Genomic DNA, 7,817 nt, shown 5'->3' on the forward strand with positions numbered 1-7,817 from the left:
TTAAGATACACATGTATATTTCTATATTCCTATTTCTGGACCCTTCATTTGCCAGCTGCTGGCTTGGTCAATGATCTCTGAGTCTGTCCTAACCCACATCTCACCAGCCTTGGAATATCCAAACCGAACAGCACTGATTGGTTAAACTTGGAAACCAGTTTGGGGGTTGGGCACCTCAGAACCATTGGCAAGGGCTTTCTGAGCCAGGCATTCTGGCCTGCTTCTAGGTTAGGGTTTCTGTGACTATCTGGAGCACTAGAAGACATTGTTATCCTGAATGGCAAAGAAACCTACCTGACCTCATTGCCGTTGTTATGCATGGGAACCTGCAGCCTACTGTGACCTTCCCTTCTGTTCCCAGTCATGGTGTGACTGCCCTGCAGAGAACAGAAAAAGAGCTTCCCTTAGTCAGGAGGAGAAAGAACAGAAATGGCTTCAGGCCTGGAGGGACCTCCTAAAATGAGCTGGGGAAAGGTGTGTGGGAGAGGTCAGGGTGTCTCATAAGGGAGGCCTTGTCCATGCAGGGGTATTTTTTATTTTTCTGAGACGTGCAAAAACACATGATGACAATATGAGTCCCAGGGTGCTGTGAGCCGTGTTAAGGTCAGTGTCATCTTCCACATCCTCTTTGTTTTTTATATGTATGTATATGTATATACATGGTATGTAGGTATGGTATATGTTTGTACAAACGTGCCCAAGCATGCACATACAGAGACCCAAAACTTCAACCTCCAGTGTTTTTTTCCTATTGCTCTCCACCTCATTTTTTTGAGACAAGGTCTCTCACTGAACATGGAACTCACCATTTTAGGTAGACTGGCTGGCAAGGTAACCCCCAGGATGCACCATCTCTGCCTGTACCACCACCACCTGCCAAGACATGTCTCCACACCTTGAAATTTGCACATGCCAGGCACAAAAAGTGCTCAACACATTTATCTTGTTAGCCTGCAAACAGCCTATCAGGAGGGTTACTATCACCATTGTATAGACAAAGAAACTGAAACACAGAGGTGTCAAATAATTTGTGTAAGCAGCACAGTGAATTAATAATCACCAGAGTCTTGAGTTTACTCTGTAACCCCAGGGGGCTTGAAGGTCCCTAAATAAATGAATATCAGCCCCGACCCTTGGGGCAGTCAATGAACCAGGGAAAATCTAAGAGAATGAAGAACAAGGGGATACAAAAGGACGGCAGCAAGACAGTATTCTGATCAAGCTGACTAATTTTATTTTCTCAGGGGAGGCTTATGTAGGACCATAGGCAGGATGTGAGCAGGGTTTGCAGATAGGCAGGATGAAAGGACCAGTAGAAGGAATGCCCTGAACTAATTTTTAACTGGCTGTAAAACTGTAGCAGGAGGAATATCCAGAGCTTTTCTTTAACTAGCTGTAAAGTTACAACAGGAGGAATATCCTGAGGTATTCTTTTGCTGGCTGTAAAACCGGAAGCCTGCATCTCCAAATGCTCTGCTCAACATTCTGCTTATTTCTTAAGAGGCAGTAATTTTCTATCTCAGAGGCCTGAGCTAGTGAGGGTGGTGATGGTCCCCAACAAATAATCTGTTTTGGATTCAACATGGAGCAGAGCAAGGGCAGTGTCTGTGAGTAAACACAGGCATAGCCTGCTTGGTGCCTAAATGGTCAATTCCTTCTTGTGGGGAGAAAGCCTAAGGCAAGAGGGTTATAACCATGCATGACCTTTCAGGAGTCTAAGAAACCAAAGAGCAAGGTGTGCTTGACAGCTGGGGCCTCTGCCGTCCCCCCGACCCGCACCCCATCTCAGGTTACAGCCACTTCAGTCAACCATGCCTCCCATACCACAGAGGTTGTGGAGATGGGAGAAAGAAATATGTCTGGCAACAAGGCCTGATTCTCACATCCATTCAGTGCACAGGCAAGAACCCTCAGGCAGGACCACAAGGTCATCAGACTGCAACTGGAGAGTGCCTTTGTCAGAGTGGGGGGGGGGAGAGAGAATAAAGATGCTGCTGAAGAAATGACAAAGAGAATGTACTATTTCTTGCTGAGGATCCAAGCATCCATGGACAAGCTGCTCACCAGAGGATGGGATACTCTCTTCCTTGGCCACCTGCACTCCTCTCTCTCTCTCTCTCTCTCTCTCTCTCTCTCTCTCTCTCTCTCTGTATTTGTCTCTCTCTTTCTCTGTCTCTCTCTCTCTTAGGTTGTCCTTAAAGTCTTTTTTTTTTGTTTGTTTGTTTTTTGTTTTGTTTTGTTTTAAGATTTATTTATAGATACAGTGTTCTGCCTGCAGGCCAGAAGAGGGCACCAGATCTCATTACAAATGGTTGTGAGCAACCATGTGGTTGTTGGGAATTGAACTTGGGACCTTTGGAAGGGTAGGCAGTGCTCGTAACCACTGAACCATCTCTCCAGCTCCCAGCCTTGAACTCTTGATTCTCCCGCCTCAGTCTTTCAAATGTTGGGATTACACCAGGTTCCATTAAATAAATGGATTAAGCTTTATGTTAAGGTATACACTAAATTCCCCTTTTCGCTTCCCAAGGATGTTCTCTTGCGGCCAGTGAGATACAGGCAAGGCTAATAATGATCTGAGTTCAACCCCAGGCCCCACATGCTAGAAGGAAAGAAACAATCACACACACATACACACACACACATACACACACATACACACACACACACACACACACAGAAAGAGAGAGAGAGATGAAGAGGCACACACATGCATGAACACACAATAAATAAAAATGTAACAGCATTGTCTCTGGCATGGGGTAGGAGGGACTCATGAGCTCCCACCCCTAACTGAAGAGCCATGGATAGCTGATGGCAGGGAGGGAGGAAGAGTTTTCTTTAAGGATGTGGATGGGTCCTGTTAGCTCAGGTTATGTGGGAAGGTGCTATGTCCTGGGGTGTTGATAGACAGAGAAGGACGGATGTGTCTAAGTCACCCCTATGACCCAATGACCAGGTCTTCTCTCAGGCAAGCTCCCCGACAGGTTGGGCTGCTCAGTTGAAGGGCTACTGTCACCCTCCTGGGCTAGGTTGTCTCTTACATCCCCCTCTCCCCCAGGAGCAGCACCTCTCTCTGAGAGCCTTCTCCCACATCCAAGTAGGGTGGTGGTGAGGTCCCTCCCTTCCTTTCAAGGATCAGCTACTCTGAATCATAGGCCAACACCCCAGGGCAGACAAAAACTGTCCCTTCCTCTTAGTCATGTCTACAAAGGACCCAGGTATGCAAGACTTTGTGTCAAAGGTGACAGGTTTAGGAATCCAACAGAGCCCAGCTGCGGAGCCTGAGCATCCCTGGGCTTCTCTCCCTGCATCCCCCCCCCTTGTGCCCTCCTGTCAGGGTTCCCTGGTTTTGAGTAAGTGCCCATTGCTCACACACTGGTCCAGCCGAGCACACATAAGCTATGCTCCCTGCTGTCAACTGTCTTACCCGAGGATTCACTGTGCTTTAGTGATCTCAGGATGTCCCTGGTCTCTAGGGTCCTAGGACAATTCAGGAAGCCCTCTTCTGGTACCATCTCTGCTTTTCCGGCCCTCCCTTGTTTCTTTTCCTTTTCCCTTTCTTTCCTTCTGTCTTTCCTCCTTCTTTCCTATCCTTAAGACAGAGCTTCAGATAGCCCAAGCTGACCTGGAACTCAATATGCCTGAGAATGATATAGGATGACCTTGAACTCTTGTTCCTCCAGCCTGTGCCTCCTGAGTGCAGGGATTAAAGGCATATTGGTTTTGTTTGGTTTTGGTTTTTTTGCTTGTTTATTTTGTTTTTTTTGATACAGGTTTTCTCTATGGCTTTGGAAGCTGTCCTGAAATTTGCTCTGTAAACTAGGCTGGCCTTGAACTCACAGAGATCCACCTGCCTCTGCCTCCCGAGTGCTGGAACTAAAGGTGTGCGCCACCACCGCCTGGCCAAAGGCATGTGTTATTATACCTAGTTTATACAGTACTGGGGATTGAACCCAGGCCCTTCTGCATGCTAGCTAAGTGCCCTACCAACTTACTACTGAGTTACATTCAGTGCTGGGGTGCTGGGGTGTTGGAGTGCTGGGGTGCTGAGAATTAACCCAGGGCTTCATGCATGTTAACCAAATGCCTGACCAACTGAGTAACATCTCCAGCACCCCATTACTCTCCAAGTGTCAGTGTCTGAAGAAGCATTGACACAACACCACTCTGCTCTCTCAGAGGAGACCATGTCGGCCTTGGTAAGGGCCTCCAGACTGACCTGCACGTATACTCTGATGAAAGGCATGATGGGTGCCCTCGCATTGCCACCACCCCAATTCCCACAGACACCTCCCTATCCAGCCTGGCTTCCAGGGCTCTGACAGCTTGAGAAATTTGTTTGAGTCTGTTTGAATGGGCATGCCACTCCATGGGTGTAAAAGACCGGAGAACTACTGAGTCCGCCTCTACCGGAATTCTAGAAAACAATCTGTAGAAATAAAAATAGTTGCTCTGACTTGGGATAATCAGGAGATGTTGGTCAAATGCTCTTTTTTCTATGGCTCTAGATACAGACCTTTTTTTTTTTTTTTTTTTTTTTTTTTTTTCATTCAAAAAGAAAACAGGGATGCTAAGAAGAATCCACGGCTGGAGAGTGTCTACAGCCATAGTCCATGGCAGGATACAGAGGTTTCCCTTTCTTCCCAGTCCTTCATGAAGGAGTCAGTCCCTGTGTGTCCTCCCACCCCACCCCAAATCCCGGGATGGAGTAGCAGTTGGAGGTAATCTCAGGTAAACTCAGTGTGAGTTTGGGGGGGGAAAAAAAAAAACCAAAGTCAAGGTCATTGCTGCTTTTAGCATTTACACAGCAAGCATCTCACCCACCGAGGATTCACTGTGCAGCCAAGGTGATCTGAGGGCTGCAAGTGTTCCTTCACTGAAAGGGGCCCCAACACCAAGATGATCAAGCTCATCTGGCCCCAGACCTGCCTGGACTGCATTCCGGTGACCCACAGGCCCAGTCTTGAGACTCTTGAGGTTTTAGCCAACTTCGGCTGCCCAGCAGAGGCATACCAAGGGTTCCTGCCCAGGACAGAGGGTTGGGCTCCATCTAGGTAAGGCGGAAGCGAAGCCTCCTCTCTTGTGTTTGAATAGCTGATGGAGACAGTTCGTGCAGGTATCCTACCTCTCCTCCCGACCCCAGTTCTTTCCTGCTCTGCCCTAAAGCCTCCTGCTGCTGACAATGATTAAGGACTTTCTTCCTTCCGGTTCTCAGTCATCACTCCCTTCCCACAGTCTACTCTCCTTCAAGGCTCATCTGACTCAGTAAATCCTCACAGGCTTGAACCCTCCCCTGCCAGCATCGGTTTCCCCCCAAACTCATGGCTTCTCCCAGTTCCATGGAATTCCTGTGGCTGGGTGTATTCTGCCTGCTCCCTGCCAATCTCACTCCATCTCCATTTAGGAGGTCTGAGCCCTGTAAGACAAGGTGCAGCACTGTTCCATCCTCAAGAGATGGCGAGAGGCCTGTGGCATTTGGCTCCCATGTGGAGAAGGAAATCTTTCCTCTACTTGCTAAACTGCTGCCTACCAGCTGAAGGGCACTTCCTCCCATGAGTGGCCCAAACCTGGGTAGGCCACGCTAATGCATACTCTTAGGGCTCCCTGCTCGCTGAACCCCACACTAAATACTACTACACTGTGTGTGTCTGACTGTCTCCCACACCCCATGACAAGCTTAAAAAGGCAAAAGTCCACCTTGCTCCATGAGTTCCCCATTGGGAAGCACCAACAGAGTTTGGACTGAAAAGGTATTGAGGGTGGGGCCCGTATTAGTTTGTTGTCACACCTCAGGCCCAGTATTCAGAAATAGGCCCCACCATGCAAGCTGCCCTCAACTCACCCTTATTATAGAAGGACTAGTCAGTGTGCCACCTGTGCTTTACGCTGTGATTTGAATGGTTGTCCCTTCCCCCATTTGCATGTTGAAACTTGACCCCCAAGGTGATAGTAATAGGAGGTGAGGCCTGAATGACTCAGACACCACCCTTCATGGTTTGCTCTCCAGTGATCAGAAAATGCTCTGTGCTGACCCAGCCCAAAAGACCTAGGCAGGTATCTGTCAACTTGAGCGTCATGTGCCTTTAGAATGCTGTTCTCCAAGGGAGCAGGGACTTTTCTCTACTCGCACACCCCCTACCCTCCACACGGATTCTGAGTCACCCCAACAATGCCAGACCCTGCATTGGGAGCCTGGTCATAGTAGAGGACCATATCTCTCTGCTACTATAAAAAAACATGGACATAAAAGAAGCTAGGCAAAGGAAAACAAGAACAAAAACCACGCTGAAGCCCTTTATCTTTGGAAGCAGCAGAGCACAGAGCATCCCCTGAGTCCATCAAAGGATAACCTCCTATGAACCAGCCACCACTTCCAGTCGTCAAATTGTAGATTTAGTGCAGCAGCCGAAGTAACGGAGCCTTCCAGATGCAGGAAGCCTAGTTACCCACCATGTAGCCTGGGCATGTTATCACACACTCTGAGCCTTGGTAGTAGGGTGATGCCAAACAAAATGGCTCTGGATACTATGAAACATGATCTAGACCAAGGCCAAGTATCTACTGATCAGAGGGCCTTGTAATACCAGCTCACCTAACCTCCAAAGCCCAGGCAGCTGTGATAGCCATTGAGCCATCTACCCAGCAGGGGCCCTCAGCCTTCATGCCATGCAGAGAAACCTGAAGCTGTGTATAGCTGTCCACAAATAAATCCCTTGGGGTAAGGGCCCACACAAGGTAGCTCTCTACTCTCAGGCCTACAAACATCTCTATCCATAGTGGGGATGACCTGCCGACTTCCCTTAGCTCCTAGATGGAAAATGAAAGGCCCAGAGCCCCATTAGTGGGCTGGGACACCTCAGGAACGAGTGCCAAGGGCCATGTCCGAGACGACCACTAGGACTGAATTTGGGAGGCTGGAGGTGGAAGTATTGGAAGTATTGACCAGGTCTTAAGCGCCTGAAGCGTTACAGCTCAGAGCCGGGCTCACAGCTGAATTCCATCATTCAATGTGGACTCAGCTGCCTATCCCTTCTGAGCCGATGACACCATCAATAAACTGGAATTTACCTTTCTCAAAACCCCGAAACCAAATTGTACCTGCTATTGTTTGTTGGCAGTTTCTGCTCCACGAATATTTCTCTGAACATGCCCCTCTCCCCAAACCTGTTCCCTCCCAACCTCTACACTAGCAGGAGGTGACCTCCTCCTGACTCTGACTCATGCTACTTAACAATTCTAAAGTCTCAGATTCTACTTTGGAGAACGCCGCCCTAGGCCACCATATAGTTAGACAAAAAGTCCAAACCTCCCTGCCCCCCCTCAGACCCTAGACACTGGTTGTGCCCCTAGGAAGGCTTAAGGGCACTACAGTCAATTATCGACTAGAGCTGATTTTTCCATGTCTTTCTAGAACCCTAACCAAGGCCCTGGATTTTTTTATAATTATGAACCATCTGGATCATCAACAAGTGCAGCTAGAAAATCTCTGGTGGGTTGTACCTATCCACACTGCCAGGGAGCTTTCTATTCAAATGGGCCATTCTAGTGTTCCCTTCATGCCTGGGCTCTGACAAATCTGTTTCCATATTTTCAATCACTGGGCTAACACTTTGGGCAGACTGCACCGGGGAAGGTGACAGGTGGATGTGGACAGAGTCTGGTCAGGGAGCTGAGCATCGGCAAAGGGTTCCCTATAAAATGAGAGGGTCACCAAGGTGGAGGCAAATTTCCTTGACATTGATCAAGATGACCTCTTCCTAATGTTCCCTGGGGACTCTTTCAGAGACTTCTCCTTTATCCTCCTGTGGTGGGGG

Source organism: Phodopus roborovskii, unplaced genomic scaffold (assembly GCF_943737965.1).
Source record: "Phodopus roborovskii unplaced genomic scaffold, PHOROB, whole genome shotgun sequence".
Classification (NCBI taxonomy): Eukaryota; Metazoa; Chordata; class Mammalia; order Rodentia; family Cricetidae; genus Phodopus; species Phodopus roborovskii.